The following is a 19,744-nucleotide window of genomic DNA, read 5'->3' on the forward strand; positions in this document are numbered from 1 at the left end:
TGCACTAAACAAGTTGGTAGAGTGACTGAGCAGCCAGACTTCTCTCAAAAGCGGTAATTGTAAGCTGTAGAGATGTAAAATAGAGGTCCACAGTTGCAAGTATCCAAATAACACTTATACTCTAGGTTGTCTAGTAAAATAATTATTTATTGAACAGTCCGTTTTAAAATAAGCTTTCTTTAGAAAGGGCAAGAGGCAACAATAAAATACACTTCAAATAGACTTCCGCAGTTTTAAGTTAAGTAAGCAAATACCCTTTTGGGGATGGCACACAGACACTTCCTACACCCTGAGGTGACTTCAATTGCCAGGACACTGTGGACATTGGTATATCACTTTTGACACTTAAATGCAATACTGAATGTTTTGAAGGAGGAAAAGGTTAGGAAGGGAAACAGGTTAACAAGTTCTCTGAACAGGTAAGTACTTTACAATCCCCCAATGAAGTATAGGTCAACCCTTTACCAGCAATACAAGTAACTTATGTACCACTTAAGAGACACAGTTAAACACAAAGTCAGTGGGTCAGAAGAATCGGCAGGGAGCCAGGACAGCCAATTTCAATTGAAAAAAGTCTGAGAGCTGAGGTACTTCTTGTAGATAGCACAAAAGCTTTGCACAATGTTATATAGAGAGGTTATAGAAAAGAATCACTGTTGGGCCGCAGGCTGTAAGACTTGTGAAAGCAAAGCTGCAAGCAACTTTGCAGAAAAAGCAGCTACTTTAAGTCTCCAGTGAGACAGACAAAAACTACACACCAAAAAAGGTAAGTACTCCTTTAGTTAACACAGCACCTTAGGTTTGAAGAAGAGATTTCATCTGGCTTCTGTTCCTGTTCCAGTCCTGCAGATCCTGTGTTCCTGGGCCTCAGTCATGCGAAAAGAGGGAGGACGTCTCTGGACTCCTGCCCTGTGGTTTGAAGGTCGGCAGTAGCTAAGCGCTCTTCCCAAATAAGCGGCACTTCGCGGTTTCAGCTACCAGTCAATAGCACCACCACAGTTCTTGTACACCTTGTGGGCTCCCCTTGCTTAAGGGGTCCAGCACTCTGCTGAGGTGGCTCGGGCTTGGGTCGTCCTGCTTCGAGAGGGTCCTTAGGATCTTCCTGGAGCTTGAGTCCAGCTGAAAGACGATGCACTCATTTCTGGTGTTTCTGACCCCCGGCACTCGGTTCCAGCAGCAGCAAGGAAGTACAGCCAGCAGGGAGAGGGGTTCCAGGCAAGTTTGTCTTGGGGTCGATTGGACCCACCAACGCAAGGGAAGTAGTCGTCCATTCCAGGCTTCTCTAGTGGATATGAAATTTGGAGCTTCAGCACTGCAGCATGGCTTCACCGGGCAAACCAACAGTCCAGCAGGGTGCATCAAGCTTCTCTTCCAGTTTCTTCTTCGGATTCTTCGTCCAGTGGTTAACTCTGCCTTCTGTCTAAAATACCTTACCTTTTCATGCAGGTTTCTTCCATTCATTTGCAGCCTAGCTGTCACTCACACAGCAGAATGCCTGTCCCAGAAGGACAGCCAGCCGGCCAATCACCTGTGGGTGCATCCCTGTAACCAAGGAGACTAAGCACAGGGAGTTTCGGGGACCTCCCTTGCTTCCTTCGCTTCCAGACACTCTAGAGCCAGTGGCCGGTTTCAGCACTGACCCCGCCAAGGAAAAAATGAACAAAGGGACCAAACAATGTTTTGGCGCACAGAGTAAAAGCCAAGAAAGACCTCGCAAGCGAGAAATGGTGAATAAAGAAGACCGGCCCATTTTGACAAAATGGGCACCCATGGGTGCAATACTGCAGCTGAGGATTAAGCCTGTGGTAAAAACGCACAATGGTAGGAAAATGAAACCACTGCCACCAGCCATTAATTGTAGTGAGGGTAACTTACAATTGTTACATGAGAAAGTCGACAAAGGGGCTACTAAGTAACCCACCAGTACTTCCACTTAAGATGGTGTGTGCTGGGTCTACAAAGAGAAAAATGTATGTAACGTCCATTTCACTTTACTACTCTTGGAAACAGTAGTTTATCCAAGAGTAGGTATTTAAACCTTAAGAGAAATCCAAAGGACTTCTCTGTGACACTGCACTGAAGGTGCAGTGTGTCACAGTACAAAAGGTGATGCCTGTGGAGTTTCTCAGACTCAAAAATCATAGAAACACAGAGTTCAAATCAAATCAAAAATACATGAGAGGGTGAGAAAAAGGTCTCACTAACTCCAGGATAAAAATTAAAAGTCTTAAAGTACAGCAAAAGAGCTGGGGGTGTCTAAGGTTGAAGGGAATTAGCACAGAAATGAGACTCCTCCCTAACACCACTTCCCTGCACTTGCACGATCTGACACAGGGCCTAGTAAGATCATTGTTGTGACCTCCCTATGCCCCCCCTTGTCTTTTAACGACTAGAAACAATTGTGTACAGGTGCATTATTAATGCCATATGATATCATCCCTACTGGTCTGGGCTCTTTATAACCCATTGTTAGTAAACCTGAGTTTATCGCTGGCCGACATCTATTTATTTATCATTTATTTTTGACATTTAAGTAATGCCCAGGGGTATCACAGAGTTTTGTACATAGGCAGGGAAGATACAGTCAGTCAGTAGTACACAAAACAGCAAAGCAGAGACGGGTCAGACACAGATGCTACTCATATTTATCAAACAACCAGGTCTTGACTAGTTTTTTTAAGGTGGTGAGAGAATGTTTGTTTCTCATGTATGCAGGTAGAGAGTTCCAGAGCGCAGGAGCTGTGATGCAGAAACTGATTCTGCTGGCTCTTTTGCTCTTAAAGCGGGGGGGTGGCCAGTAGGATGCTTGCACTGGATCTGAGTGCACGCACAAGGACTTTTTTGGTGATGTAGATGTTTAGGTAGGTGGGGGCCACCTTGTGGATGCAGCGGTGTGCAATAGACAGAGTTTTAAATTCCACACGCACTTTGATCGGGATCCAGTGGGATTCACATCTTATGGCTGTGATATGATGAGAACATTTTAGGCCAAGGGTGGCACAGAGTGCTACATATTGGAGAAGTTAGAGTTTGGACATGTTGGTGGATGTGGTGCACCTGAGTAGGACATTGCAATAATTCAGTTTAGAGAGAATCAGTGCACATGTCAATGTAAGGCTATTGTTTGGTGAGAGGAGTTGTCTGCTTAGAGAGTTGAGTCTTGTACTGTGGGCAGTGGATGATGCTACGGTATTTATCTGCCTGGACATGGCTACGTCTGCCTCTAGGTAGACCACCAGGGATTTCAGGAAGGGAATGGTTGAGCCATCAATGCAGATGAAAGAAAAGGAGGCATCCAGGTGTTTGAGCCGGAACGGTGAGCCAATGGTGATCCAATGATGAGGAGCTCCGTTTTTTCATCATTTAGGCATAGGATATGCGTGGCCATCCAGTTTTGGATTGTGCTCTAGACTGCGTTAACTGTGGCTGTGTTGCAGGCATGGTCACCTGGGATGGGGAGGAGGACTTGGGTGTTGTCCTTGAAGTTAGTGTAAATTATGTCTCTTGAGTGGAGTGGATCAAAAAGGGGCTTAGTGTATGTGTTATACAGTGCTGGTGAGAGATACAATCCTCACGGTATGCCCAGAGGAGCGGGCATGTGGTTGGCTGATGAGTCCCAGCTGAAAACTTGTGTGGTGCGACCACTCAAAAAGGATCCAGGCGGAGGCTTTGGGAGAGACGTGGAAGTGCTGGCTGAGGTGAATGGCTCTTCTTCTTGTTAGCAATCAGCATTCTCCTCCTGGACTTCTGGTGTGCTCCGTCAACTTAGACAATTTTTTAAAGAGGGCTCTCGACTCACCTTTGAAGAATGCAACCAATTGTTTTCATTACTGGAAGGTCAAAGGTTCTGATACTCTCAGCTGTGCCATTGGGGGAGTCATCATGTCAGTAGACAAAGGGATAGTAGAGACCTTCATGCATTAGAGCTTACCTAGCTAGCGGGAGGATCTAAGGGTAAAATTTCATGTCTTTATAATTTTCTCAACCACCCTGCTCCTCAGGAACGCTTACCATATATATATTTAGCTGGGAGGGGGACTTGGGCACCACTACTCAGGAAGAATTCTGGTGATGTATATGGGAACGTAATCACAGGGTCACCAGGTGCACCACAGATAAGGAGTGCCAGCTTAAACTTTGTTACACCACATGGCCCCTTCTTACCCCGAGACCTGCTGGGGAGGCTGTCTGGAAAGAGGCATATATTTCCACATCTGGTGGCTATGCCCCAAGGCCCAGGCATTGTGCAAAAGAGGCCCTCTCGCATATCAAATCCATGTTGAAAGTTACACTGCATTTGGACACCCTGGTCATTTTACTTGGGGACTGTGAAGATGGGGTCTATCCGCTTACAGGTAACCCATCCAAACTAATTACCCACCTTCTCCTCGCAGCTAAGATCGACTTGCCCCATAACTGTTAACCTCCAGATGGCCCAGTACTGGCAATGTGGTTGGGGAAACTCTGGGAAATACTAGCTTTGGAAAAAATGATGGCCCTGGAAGAGGGGGACTATTCATTTTATATGGTTTCCCTTCATCAATTACACACAAGATTCTTACCAATACCTGGCCTTACTTTGATAGTTAGAAAGTCCTATGCAAATTCTGTCTTGAATATCTTGAATATCTACAATCATCTTATGTTGGTCTTGTGTTCGACGTTCAACTGATTATTATTATTGCTTTAAATTGCGTCACCCTGCTTATGTTGACTTGGTGCTGTCTCCTATCTGTCTCATTAAAATAAAGAAGGTTTAAAATATATATATATATATTTACTCAGACACACCATGCACAATACCAACTAACTAGAAAACACTGTAAAGACCAGCCCCTGTAGAAGAAACACAGAATATGCACAGATGGAATAGATGCAGCACTCTATGTGATGAGACAGGGGAGAAAAAAGAAAATTTAAATACCACAAGGTTCAAAAGCAAAATCTCTTGAAGTCGCAAAAGGAATTAAAATGATCTTGCCTCTCTTTAGGGCCTCTTTCTAGGGCCCAAAGGGGAACCAGGGGCTGATATCAGTCAATAATATCTCTGAAAATGTATTGTGGGTTCGATGGCATCGAATCCAGACTTCTCATTTGTTGATTGTGATGTCGTCGGTGGTCGCAGGTATGGCAGTCTTGATGGTCCAGTGGCAAGCAAGCTGGTGTTGAGTCAGGGTCGAATGGAAGGAGAGGCCACAGTCTCAAAGCATCTACTCGAGCTGTACAGATCGGGCTTTTACAAGGTCTGGTTGGTCGGTTGAGAATTGACAGCGGTAGAGCTGGAACCAAGATGCACAGTTGAGTTGATTCGATGCAGATGCTTGAAGATCGTGGTTCGTGGAACTCCTGGGTTGAGTCAATGGACTAGAAGGAGTGGCAATAAAGAAGTTGGCATTTTGGGTGGCGACTCAAGCAAGACAAGGCAGCGGTACTTAATAGTTTTAGCCAAGGATGGTGTGGTGCATCAGCGAACAGGGTCGAATGTCGGTTTGGAGAATGACGGATGCCAAAGAGCAGTGTTGAAGGCTCCTGCTGTATCACTCATCAAGGCAAGTTCGAATCATGGCACGGAGCGACTGGGATCTTGGCTCTTCTGGCTTCCAGGTGCTGTGAGTCCCACACAAGGGTCTCAAGGCTGAATGTCAGTCTATTTCTCAGGCTCCCTAACATGGGGGAGGCTGGCACACACTTTCGGGACACTGAGGACCTAGGCAACAGTGTGTCTGCCAGAGAGGTGGGATTATGGTCCAGCAGAGGTTTTCACCTCCAATGGTTCCTGAGGACAGTTATGGGACAAAGCTTGTCTCTGCCTTTGGAGCACCTTCCTTCACCTCACAACCAGAGGACTTTAGAAAGGACTGCTCTCTCAGCAATGTCCAGCAAAATCTTCTCCAAAGATGTTTCAAGGTGATTCAAAGAAGTGGTTGGAGACCCATTTCTTATAGGCAACAGTCCCCAGGTGATTGGACGAAAGCTCGTCAGCTTAAGGGGACCAATCCTTGACCTTGAAGTGAGTGGACATTTCTATTTTGATGTCACACCAAAAGTGCTTTTCTTCAGAGGAAGTGGCAGGGTAAAGGAAAGAGAAAGAGAGAGGCAGAGAGATTCAAAATGGTGGAAGTCTCCTTCACTTGAACAGAGTTCCTCTGGCTACTCTAACTCCACCCCTTCCCTTCTCTTAAAGCGGAAAGGCCTTTAGCAATGCAACCTGCTGCTGTGAGGGCTGGCTCTCTGTGAATGTGCATGCCTCTTGGCTTCTGTTCTCAGGTCAGCATCTTGTGGATTGGCTATGCATGGGTTAAGGGTATGACCTGCCCTTACAAAGGAACACAGAGAAGCAATCTCCCAAGGCTGCAGCCCTGTCAGTCGACAGGGGTGGGGCCAAACGGTGGACTGGGAACTAATGGAAGTAATGTTTAAAGTGGACCTATATTACACATTTTCAGCAAAAATAGGTTACCACATAAAAGAAGCCCAGAGTGCAGAGGCCTATGGGGAAATCTCCAGAGTTCCCAATAGGCCAGTCCAATGCCAACTACTATTGCCAAGGAGCACATACTGGTGTGTATCATCTGCTAGATTTACTTTAGAAAAAAGTAGAGTGCAGAGGACAAAAAACAACCCTGACACTAGGTTGTGGTACAAATTAAAAAGACAGCCGGTGTCCACACGCTTGTGGAACACTCCCGTCCCCCGCACACCTATTTTTACTGTAAACCAATCAACTTTTTGATTCCATTTTGGTTTTAGTTAATAATATGTGATTTTGGTAGTCTCTGCAAATAATTCTCCTTCTCAAGTTAAAAAAAAAACAAACAAGGTATTTTTTATATGAAAACTGTATATTTTTAGCAATACAATGTAATATATAATGTTATTTCACCAATCCCAACTACTTAAACCAAAATCAGCAATCTGTAGACTCTGTGTTGTGCTGAACACATTTCGGGTAGTATTTTCCCTTCATTAAGAGATATTCTTCAAAGCAATTTCTGCCTCTATTGCTTTTTTATTCCTTCGATCCATAAAATAAATCAAAAGTGTATCTATCAATGACTTGATTGCAACCAATTTTTTCTAATTATTTACAAATTCATATTAATATCTGTCATGAATTGTTAGTTGATATTCACCTGGTGCCTCACTGTGCCAGGCCAAGTAATATGTAATTCTCCACAAATGTCTGGATGTGACCTCTTCTTCCAACCATAATCTTCTACCTAGTGATATAAATCATGCTGCCCCTTTAAGCAGATTTCCCAGAAGGCTGTGCCCCACCGAAAAGCTCTGTGGCTGGTGAATGCGGAGCAAAAAGTGAGGAGAAGTGATCTACGGTGATCTTCGTGAGCTGAGGCTTCACCCGATACATCCGAGTCGATGTTGAAGACGATATTTGAAAAGCTCAGCTAAAGTACTATCCAGTCTTTTTGTGTGTATGAAAACATTGAGCGGCGGGAGACTGCGGGGTTAGTCCCTTTGATCCCGGACGTTCACACGCATCAAATCGCTCCACACAACTCTTTCAAATTTAACAACTGTGAGTCGTAAGCGGAGTCAGTCAGTGGCAGTCCACTAACGTTTTTGCCTCCAAAGGATTTGTAGGTATTATTTATTGCCTTGCGCTTTTCTCGCACTGCTGCTTTATGAGAGTGAACTGAAGTGGTGGGCGTCCTTTTAAAAGTTCACAGCAACGTGCGGAGTGCGCGTGCAGAGTCGTGAGTAGAGTCAGTCCTCGATTGGCCGCCAGGCTGACTGTTACCGCGCAGACAATGACTGCTCAATCGAGCCATGGCGCCCCTGTTCTAAGGCGCAAAACTATTCAGCAGCGCAGGATGCAAAACCCTTGGACTGCCCTCAAGACTGACGGCTCACCTTCAATACTCAAGAAACCAAAGGTAAGCAGGCCGAGCAGTACGCTCTTGTCTACTTTTTCTTGTGACCCCCAAGTTGCACCACTACCTGTCACGGCAAACCTTGCATTGCATAACACTGCCAAAATCATAATCTTTGTCACAGAGACAACTCCACCATTAGCAGCAGCAGGAGAGCAAATAGCCGTGATTACGGCATCAACCGGAATGGTGGCTACGTCCAGCTCTTTGCTTACCACACAGGACTCATCATCTGAGCAACCCCTTAATGAAGCTCTCAAGCTAGACGCCACTGTGGTAACCTCGACAGAAAACGGGCTGGTCGATCATCAAGTGGAACCAGCGGAAGCTTCCATACTCTCAGTCCACCTAGAAGCCACTCATTCCCCCAAACTCTTCCCCCAAATGCGTCTACTAACTTTAAAGGACTTACCCCTGATTTCCCGATCACCTTCATCCGCATCTCCACCTCTGGCAAAAACAGTTACTGAGCAGTCATTATTAACAACTGAGACCGTCGATGAGTTTTTCTCTCCATTTGAATTCACTGACGCAGAATTAATGGAAGCTTCTCAATGTGACGAGGAAACTGAACTGCAAAACGTACCTTTCCACACCAGAGTTGAGACTGATAACAAACTGGAAGTTGATGGTGATGTTGATGAGCGGCAGGCGACCAAGACAGTTGAACTCACACTCCCTCTGATGCTTACAAGCCCTGAATCTATGCAGCCTCAAATTAACTCTGAGGAAAGGGGCCTATTGCTCCAGCCGATTGCCGAAGCCCACCGGCTTTCGAGCACATCAACTGGTGACCTGGAGCCCATAGCCCTTCAGCGAAAATTCAAAAAACAGCAAATTACAAGCAAAGAAATGACATACCACAAAACGTGATGCGACTAGACGACAGCCTTTTTACCTCACCAAAAAATAGATCAAATCCGTGCACAATGCCCAATATTGGAAGAGCTGGGTGCGATCCTGCAGTTTCTTCACTGCAAACATCCAGTTCGAAGTTTTATCTATCTCAAACCAGAAAGAAACAAGCTAGCACGGCAAAAGCTCTGGATGCACGCGCAAACTTAACACAATTACAAAAAGAGACCATCGGTGCCGCAACAGAAAATTCATCCACCTGTAGTGACCTACAGTCGGAGACTTTAAATAACACACGTTCATCCATGGAAGAAAGCTCAGGAGCAAAATCCAAACCCAGTCTCTCCTCTGCGGCTGCAATGCAAATTTATAATAACGTTTTAGCGGCCTCTTCGACAGCTCTCCTTCCATTCCTAAAGATGTACGAATCTCTTCACGAGTCCTTTAAAGATCAGACGGCACTCATTATATGTATAAAAACAAAGATGGAAAAATTTGAAGCAGTCAATGATTCCTTACAGATGCAACTGATACATGAGGCTGAACAAACATTAAGATGGCAAGAGCGGCTGAGTGATCTCGCCGCACGTCACCACTGTCAAAATGACTCTTTAATGGATGGGCTTCTAGATACAGTAAAATGGATGAGGCACACTTCGGCTAATGGTAAAGCTTCAAAAACCACGGCCCATACTGCTGTCCAGAGTCCCAACAGTCAAATTCTAGCCCCTCATCAGTGGCTACCACTGTGAAAAAGGACTAGCTAATGCAATCCACGGAATTGAACAACAAAATGAACAAAAAAATTAAATCAAAAATCATGCAATCAGTTGTGGCAGACACATCAGTAGTGGTGTCACCACAATCTACAATTGGAGATGCGCAACTGACAACTTTCAACACAGAAATCTCAGATAACACTCATAAACCAGTTGCCGATCAGGCGAAAGATTCGACACCGCTGCAACCTCAAATTGCAATTCAAAATGTCTCGTTTGGCATCTTTTCTGGCCCTGCCAAATCAATACAAGTCGCAAAAGCAAAGAAATCAGTCCAAAAAGGAGCACAAAATGTTAACAAAAAGGCGAATACTTGCACGAACGAACCTCTATTGAAAAGGTCACATTCCAATGGCGCAAACAAATTCATAAGAAATCTGACAACCCCTCCACGCCCTGACGTTGCCAACACAAGCGACATGAAACCCAGACAGGAAAAGCCGAAAGAAAAATGCATTTCCACTAAAGAACTAGACCGCTTACCAATTTCAACTGCCAAGCGCAGACGAGAAGAGTCTATTGTCTCAGAGGCACCCTCTTCAAGTGCTTCAATCGACCTGTGTGACCTTTCCACCTACTCAATTGATGACAATGACTCCTCAGCGACTTTCGTCAGTCTGGGCGACGAACGCCTCCGGTCCCGGCCAGATCTCAAAGCCGACCATACGACGCGGAAGCCAATAGAACATCTTTTCAAGCCTCAGGCATCCACTAGACCTAAGGATAAACTAAAAGAAAGACCGTCGTCAGTGACCAATAATGCCCAGTACTCAAAAACCACAAAAAAACATATATCAAAAGCAGCAGAGTCTCCAGCATTGAAGCTTAATCTGAAACAAACATCAGCTCACTTGAGGAAATATGCTCGGCAAAAGTCTAACCCAAAAAGCCGATCAACTGGGCCTTTAAAATCACGATGGTGGAAATTGGAATTGGAAAATATCCTTGAGGAAAAAAATGATGTAAATTTGAATCGAGCCAATATAATGAAGCTATTACATTACGTCCCAGCACTACGAAACATATAGTCTGACGACATAGCGATCGTAGAGTATAAATCAGAACGCAGAACCGACTGGGTCACTCTTCACATGAAATCAAGACATGCAGCAAACCACTGCTCGATGCCAAAGATGACCTTTATTTTTTCGGCTTTGACTTAACGTCGTGCGAAGGTCAGTTATCGCCAAACATTGTTAACTCAAACGCTTCCAAAACCATCAGCCCTAACAAATCGAAAAGAGACGAACTGCGGAACCAGCTCAGAGAGCAGCTATCGTATTCATTTAACTCAAATGACCTGAACAAGAGAGAATAGGACAACGAAGGGTCAAATTGCGTGACCCATCTGTTAACCTCATGGAACACAAGAGGATTCACACATCTGTTTCAACCATAATCAGCGGCAGATCTAAGAAGCCCAATCATTTGCCTGCAAGAAACATGGCTCTGTGATTTACCTGTCTGTGAAGGATATTCCACGGTTCTTAATGCTGCTGGGAAAAATGTATTTGGTCGACCTTTTTCTGGGCTACTTATGTTAATAAAAAAAAACATCCGAATGGGCCGTGATAAACATTTCAAACCCCAACTTGTTCGTGCAAGCCATAACTTTAGAATCCACATGTGAAGTTTAATGTAAAAAGAAAACACACTTTCTGATAATAAACACTTACTGGAACCCAGCAATGATTTCAGAATCTGAGTACCTATCATCAATCACGGCGCTAATTGACATCAGTTTTGTGCAGTTTGACGACCCTCTCGTCCTGATATGCGGGGACCTGAATTATTCTTGGTTCAACCAAGACAAAACACGCACTTCAGGGAACCAGTCCAAAAACCTCTCTGAATCAGCAGATCGTGGTCACAAATGGGAGTACGAACTAAGTTTGCGCCACTGCACGATGTTGAATGGCTGCACAAAGGGTGATATCCCCGCTGCCGACACCTGGCATAGAGGTCATCTAAGAAAAACCTTAGATTACATTTGGGTGTCTGAAAGTCTACACGGTTACATCTCGAAGATGACTACAACAAAATCGCCCAAGAGCGATCACAACGCCTTGATGGTATTCTGGGTGCTGAAAAATAAAATCATCCAATCAAGATACAAAACATCTTTAACCATAAACAGTGCGCAAAACCATCTAAAGATAAACAGCCGTCAGATTGACATCCTGACCGCTGACTTTATTTGTGAAAACAAGTTGGGCAATGAGAGTAATCATGCGCCACTGCTGCTGCAATTTTCCTCATGTTCAAACAGGCACAACATCAAAGTGATAAAAAACAAACATTCTTTCAGTGTGGAACTATCTGAAGCTAAGAAGTCGCTAAAAAAGGACATTCGACGGTTAAAGCACTAGCTGATGCAAACACAAGCGTACTAATTGTGAATAGACGATTACGTTACCGAAACTGGCTAAAATCATTTAATTGTATCCGAGACCAAGACCAAGCGGAACAAATGCTGCGTTTAATAACGCAAAAAGACAGCAAAAGCATCTGGAAACTAATTAACAACGGCCATTTAAAACAAGTGTTCGCATTATCAAATGGAGTGTCTGTGGCATGTTGGGTAAAACATTTCACGTCGACATTCACATCCCTGGATGCTGACGTTATTGGACCAATGCTGCTGGAAAGCAGCAAATGGAACATTACCGAAACTGCAAAAGACATCGAAAATGTGATTAAAAAACTGAAGAACTCAAGGGCGGCGGGCCTGCATGGCATATCAAATTTACTGCTGAAAGCTAATGCAAAAATTGGGCAAATTTCATCAAAGCCCTATTTGATCAAATAGCAGCGACACTAACTCTTCCGGCTTCGTGGACATCTGCAGTGATTGTACCAGTATTTAAAAAAGGAAACCGTGAAGATCCGGCAAATTACCGCCCCATTGCTTTGCTCGATACAACAGGCAAAATATTTGCCACATTTTTACAAAAAAAGCTCGCAAGATGGGCCGAAGAAGCAAAACTGATCGACGAAAGGCAAACTGGCTTCACAAAAGGAGTGGGAGTGGAATTAAACCTATTGCTCCTTAACCTGGTAAAGCTGGACGCCCTGAATCGCAAGAAAAGGTTGTTTCTTGAATTCGTCGACCTTAAACAAGCCTTTGACACCGTCAACCGACAAATGTTATGGAAAAAACTCAAGGCCTGGGGTTGCCCACTGCAATTACTGTCGCCCCTTATGGTACTCCATTCGAACACCACCATCCGTGTTCGCATGAACGCGGAAGGAGATTTAACAGATGAAATTGAAACAACAAAAGGTGTGAAACAGGGCTGCCCGTTAGCCGCATTACTATTTAAACTGTTAATCTCAGACTTTCCTACAGCTTTGTCACAAACAAGGTCATTTCCACCGAAGGCGAATGGCAAACAGCTAAGCTGGTTAATCTACGCTGACGATATAGTCTTACTTGATTCCACCGAAATTGGCCTTCAAAGACTCCTGACAGCCTTACAAGTCTGCTTAACTCAAAACCACCTGACAATAAATGTCAAGAAATCAAAAATCATTGCCTTTGGCCAAGAAGTCAGTGTTTAATTGGAAAGTCAATAATGAAGCTTTAATGAAAACCGAAGCAATTCGCTACCTTGGAGCGTTGTTCAACACCTCATTCAGAGAATGGAGTTGGACCAATGACGTCCTATCCCGCATGAAGATTTTCGCACAACAAGGAGCGAAACTGCATGCTAAATATGGTAAATTCACTCTGCAACCTATAATAACATTTTACATGCAAAAAGTATCTCCTGCAGTTACATTTGGAAGTGAGGCAGGGTGGAATATAAACGCAGACTTTTGGACTCAAATCGAGGGGTTTTTCTGGCGGAAAGTCTTGAAATTACCTCGGTGTCTATCAATGGTCGCAATCAGATACGAATTGGGCCTAGATTCGCTACACAATCTAGTGATTTGGAAGTCACTCTTTGCGCTTCGAAAAATGCGTCTATCACCATCAGAAAAAGCCTATGAGATCCTAAATGAGGAAAGCGAAGACAATTTTACTTGACGCCAACATCATTATGAGCCTGCTACTGTTGACTCCGCAGGTAGCGAAAAAAAGTTCCACCAATGGAACTGGATAACAAATACGAACAAACAAAATGCTTTAACTTCGTTAATAGACCTAGGATTGTCATCAAACAGGCTCGGAGACCTGCCAAGATACCTTGCGCAATTTCCGTCTCGACACCACAGAAATAAATTTCTAAGATTATGTCTAAACCTCTACAAAACTCGTGAGGTACTGATGCAAAGAAAAGATCCAACGACATTGAGTAACATCTGCCGGCTTTGCACAAAAGACGTGGAAACGAGTTAACATTTGATAACAGAGTGCCCAGAGATCGTTGCCCAACGCTCTTTGCATTTGGCACGATTCGCGCCAAAAGATGGAAATATGCAGGATTGGTGGAGCTACCTAATTTCAGGGATAAACACCCAACTAACTTGTGCAACCATTAACTTCATGGATTCGATTTTACCAAACATCGACATAAAGTGAGACAAGTAGTTGCCGGATTTAGCGCATTTCCACCTGTTTCCATATTTTCGCTTGTTTCCACTGTTTAATTCATTTCATTTTGAACCTTCTTGTCTCGTCGAATAGGACTTCAATATGTAAACCATGGAAAGAATGACAAAAAAGTTTGTTTTCATTTACAAAACTAATGTCAATAAAAAAAAATTAAAAAAGATATAAATCATAGAGGTACATATATGTATCTATCTCATTACTAATAACATTGCTAGTAATTCATGTAAACCCGCTCACATTAATTGGATAGTTTTGCCCAATCCTGCTGCTGCTGCTTCTAGAGAATTGATGGTCTTCAAAACCGATCCGTGGTGCAGGGAGTAGCTACTATAAAAAATGGCTTAGTATCAGTATCTGGCCTTAATGTCAAAAGACAGGTTCTATGTAAGCCTCTACCAGTAGTATCTTACCTATGCGTGATTTATCAGGTGCCACCCTTTGTGTGTAGATGAGTGTTCACTCTCCCTTTTTCTGGCTGTCTTTCTCCCCTCATTTGCATACCTATGAATAAGTGCATGCACATATGTTATAGTACAAGCTCTCCCCTGTCGATAACTATTGTAACCCCCTATAGCGGCCCAAGTTGTCCAGAATATTTTTAAAACTGTCTTAACCTGCTGCTCCAGGTCGCTGTGTATCTTCATTCTGCACCGCGGAAAGTCGTTGCACAGAAAATGGCTGCTGTAATAATGTGATGACCTCACAATGACGAGTAGCCCCTACCATTGCGTCCTTGCTGTACTAACCTCCTGCTTTGGACCTCAATGTTAATACAAACCTTGCCTTCTGTTGGCGACTGCAGGTTCTCTCTGTTGTGCACAGAGTTTGTACCCAACAGATATATACAGATGATTTATATATATACCAGATCTCCTCCGTGTTATTAATCTCCCTGTGTGTATCTGTTTGTATTTGTTTGTGTGTTAGTATGTTGGTATATGTAGTCAGAAAGTGGGCAATATGTGGTGTGTTTATTATTACGGAACCAAGGGAGAGACAGAGAGGCTCAGTGCTTTGCTAAGGATGCCTATGTACTCTCTTGGGTCAAGGGACTCTATGTTAAGATAGTTCCCGGTGTATTTTCAACCAATAGTCTCATGCTCACATCCTTTGTCTTTGTAACATCCAATATTGTACTCTCAATCAATGTCATACTTTTATTTTTATACCTTTGCTGCCCAATGCCATGGTGTACTTCTGAATCTGGTTTCCATTTTATAGTAATCATCACCAGACATATATCCTTATGTGGGCATTATCAAGACAATTCCATATGGTGCAATATTGATACATTACTTCTGACATCCTTCAATAAACATTATCAAAATGGTTTTATACGGTGTAATGTTGGTACATCTAATGTCATTCAATATTTATACATTACTTCTGACATCATTCCCCACAACACGAGTGTAGATTGGGTCTACAGTGGAAAAGCATTCAGTTTTTGATTTTGTCCTTTGTGTTTTTCCACTTCTCATGTGTATTTCTTCATCAATTGAATAAGGTGAATTGTATAGTATTCATTGATCTATTGTTTTGTTACAGGAACAATACATGTATATGTTTCATTTTTAATTTTTTGTTTGTTGGTGCCTATTGAATAATCATTGAATGCCTGTTTTTGTCAGAATTCATGCAGTACGCAAAGTTATTGGGGATTTAAGTTAGGATTCATATCCACGATACATTATTTGAATTATATTAAAAAAAAAAAAGTGGCAATGTAGTTATGGTTAAGTTGCTGTTTCCATAGGAAGAGCACTTTTTGGGCGGCTTATAACTTTGCTCCCCCTGGACGAATCCTCAACAATCTTTGCAAACAAAGTATATGTCCCACTCTGAATATTTTTGCAAAGTTTGATGATGATTCGTCCACGAGGGGGGGGGAGTTATAGGGGGTTCCCAACATTTTTTTTTCCCATAGAATTAATGAATTTGGTGAAAATCCGTCCAGTAGTTTTTCTTAAAATGACTAAAAAGTAGGTCATAAAAAATTAGTGTTATCTGTTTTCGCATCGCGGACACACTTCCCTGTTCGCTCCGCGGACAGGACGGGGATTGGGCAAGTAGATTGCGCGATGTCCGCGGACATCTGATGTGCTTTCCTATTGGCTGCCGTGAAGCGTGCAGTGTGTCTATTTTCAGAGACGCCCGCCATCTTTGTTTATCGCATGAGAGGATTTGTCAACAGGAGCGGGATCTGCCGCCTGCACAGTGTCGACGTGGGCTGCGTTGGCTCTGAATCGGCCACAAGTCTACCTGTAGGCAGTAATGTTTCTTTCAAGGCGGTGCGGTGCAGGCCCTCGTGTCTCTCTCTTGTTCCCCCCACCCCCAGCTCATGCCCTGTGTCTCTCTCTTGTTCCCCCCATACCCCCCCGCTCATGGCCCGTGTCTCCCCTGCCCCCCCACCCCCCGCTCAGGCCCTGTGTCTCCCTCCTGTTCCCCCCACCCCCTGCTCATGGCTTGTGTTTCCCTTGTTCCCCCCACCCCCGCTGATGCTCCGTGTGTTCCTCCCGTTCCCCCCACCCCCGCTCATGCCCTGTGTCTCCCTCCTTTCCCCCCCTGCTCATGTCCCGTGTCTCCCTCCATTCCCCCCCCACTCCCGCTAATGCCTGTGTCTTCCTCTCATTCCCCCCACCCCCGCTCATGCCCGTGTCTTCCTCTCGTTCCCCCCACCCCCGCTCATGCCCCATGTCTCCCTCCTGTCCCCCTCCACCCCCTGCTCATGCCCAGTGTCTCCCTTCTTCCCCCTGCTCATGCCTGTGTCTTCCTCTCATTCCCCCCAACCCCCGCTCATGCCCCGTGTCTCCTGTGTGTTCCGCCCACCCCCCGCTCATGCCCCATGTCTCTCGTGTTACCCTCCACCCCCCGCTCATGCCCTGTGTCTGCCCTGTTCCACCCCACCCTCGCTCATGCCCCATGTCTCCCTTCTTTCCCACCCCCCGCTCATGCCTCGTCTCTCCCTTCTTTCCCCCCCACCCCCGCTCATGCCCCATGTCTCCCTTCTTTCTCCCACCCCCCGCGCATGCCCAGTGTCTCCCTTTTTTCCCCTCCCCCCGCTCATGCCCTGTGTCTCCCTTCTCCCCCCACCCCCGCTCATGCCCCGTGTCTCCCTTCTTTCCCTCCCCACCCCCCCACTCATGCCCTGTGTCTCCCTTCTTCCCCCCCACCCCCTGCTCATGCCCCGTGTCTCCCTTCTTCCCCCCCACCCCCCGCTCATGCCCCATGTCTCTCGTGTTACCCTCCACCCCCCGCTCATGCCCTGTGTCTGCCCTGTTCCACCCCACCCTCGCTCATGCCCCATGTCTCCCTTCTTTCCCACCCCCCGCTCATGCCTCGTCTCTCCCTTCTTTCCCCCCCACCCCCGCTCATGCCCCATGTCTCCCTTCTTTCTCCCACCCCCCGCGCATGCCCAGTGTCTCCCTTTTTTCCCCTCCCCCCGCTCATGCCCTGTGTCTCCCTTCTCCCCCCACCCCCGCTCATGCCCCGTGTCTCCCTTCTTTCCCTCCCCACCCCCCCACTCATGCCCTGTGTCTCCCTTCTTCCCCCCCACCCCCTGCTCATGCCCCGTGTCTCCCTTCTTCCCCCCCACCCCCCGCTCATGCCCCGTGTCTCCCTTCTCCTTCCCCACCCCCCGCTCATGCTCCGTGTCTCCCTTCTTCCCCCCACCCCCCGCTCATGCCCCATGTCTCCGTTCTTTCCCCCCCACCCCTCGCTCATGCCCCGTGTCTCCCTTCTTTCCCCCCACTACCCCCGCTCATGCACCGTGTCTGCCCTATTCCCCCCACCCCCGCTCATGCCCCATGTCTCCGTTCTTTCCCCCCACCCCCCGCTCATGCCCCGTGCCTCCCTTCTTTCCCCGCACCCCCGCTCATGCCCCGTACTTCCCTTCATCCCCCACCCCCCGTTCATGCCCCGTGTCTCCTTTCTTTCCCCCCACCCCCTGCTCATGCCCCGTGTCTCCCTTCTCCCCCCACCCCCGCTCATACCCCGTGTCTCCCTTCTTTCCCCCACCCCCCACTCATGCCCAGTGTCTCGCTTCTTCCCCCCACCCCCCACTCATGCCCAGTGTCTCCCTCCTTTCCCTCCCCACCCCCGCTCATGCCCCGTGTCTACCTTCTTCCCCCCTGCCCCCGCTCATGCCCCGTGTCTCCCTTCTCCCCCCGCTCATGCCCCGTGTCTCCCTTCTTCCCCCGCCACCCCCCGCTCATGCCCTGTGTCTCCCTTCTTTCCCCCCCACCCCCCGCTCATGCCCCATGTCTCCCTTCTTCCCCTCGCTCATGCCCGTGTCTTCCTCTCATTCCCCCCACCCCAGGCTCATGTCCTGCCCCGTTTCACCCTCGTGTTCCCCCCACCCCCCGCTCATGCCCCGTGTCTCTCGTGTTACCCCCCACCCCCCGCTCATGCCGTGACTGCCCTGTTCCCCCACCCCCTCTCATGCCCCATTTCTCCCTTCTTTCCCCCCCACCCCCCGCTCATGCCCTGTGTCTCCCTCATGTACCCCCCACCCCCGCTCATGCCCCGTGTCTGCCCTGTTCCCCCCACCCCCCGCTCATGCCCCGTGTCTCCCTTCTTTCCCCCCACTACCACCCGCTCATGTTCATTGTCTTCCTTCTTTCCCCCCACCCCCCGCTCATGCCCCGTGTCTCCCTCCTATACCCCCCACCCCCGCGTCTCCTTTCTGTCCCCCCACCCCCCGCTCATGCCCCGTGTCTCCCTTCTTTCCCCCATCCCCCGCTCATGCCCCGTGTCTCCTTTCTCCCCCCCCACCCCTCGCTCATGCCCCGTGTCTCCCTTCTTTCCCCCCCTCCCCCCGCTCATGCCCCGTGTCTCCCTTCTTTCCTCCTCCCCACCCCGCTCATGCCCTGTGTCTCCCTTCTCCACCCCCCACCCCCGCTCATGCCTCGTGTCTCCCTTCTTTCCCCCACACCCCCCGCTCATGCCCCGTGTCTCCCTTCTTCCCCCCACCCCCCGCTCATGCCCCGTGTCTCCCCTCTTTCCCCCCCACCCCCCGCTCATGCCCTGTGTCTCCCTTCTTCCCCCCACCCCCGCTCATGCCCCGTGTCTCCCTTCTTTCCCCCACTACCCCCGCTCATGCCCCGTGTCTCCCTTCTTCACCCCCCACCCCCGCTCATGCCCCGTGTCTCTGTTCTTTCCCCCCCATCCCCCGCTCATGCCCCGTGTCTCCCTTCTTCCTCCCACCCCCCGCTCATGCCCTGTGTCTCCCCTCTTTCCCCCCACCCCCCGCTCATGCCCCGTGTCTCCCTTCTACCCCCACCCCCGCTCATGCCCCGTGTCTGCCCTGTTCCCCCATCCCCTCTCATGCCCCGTGTCTCCCTTCTTTACCACCCCCCGCTCATGCCCCGTGTCTCCTTTCTTTTCCCCACCCCTCGCTCATGCCCCGTGTCTCCCTTCTTTCCCCCCACCCCCCGCTGATGCCCCGTGTCTCCCTTCTTTCCCCCTCCACACCCGCTAATGCCCTGTGTCTCCCTTCTTCACCCCCCACCCCCGCTCATGCCCCGTGTCTCTGTTCTTTCCCCCCCATCCCCCGCTCATGCCCCGTGTCTCCCTTCTTCCTCCCACCCCCCGCTCATGCCCTGTGTCTCCCCTCTTTCCCCCCCACCCCCCGCTCATGCCCCGTGTCTCCCTTCTACCCC

The sequence above is a fragment of the Ambystoma mexicanum genome, chromosome 4p (assembly GCF_040938575.1).
Source record: "Ambystoma mexicanum isolate Mex_15411 chromosome 4p, UKY_AmexF1_1, whole genome shotgun sequence".
NCBI classification, from domain to species: domain Eukaryota; kingdom Metazoa; phylum Chordata; class Amphibia; order Caudata; family Ambystomatidae; genus Ambystoma; species Ambystoma mexicanum.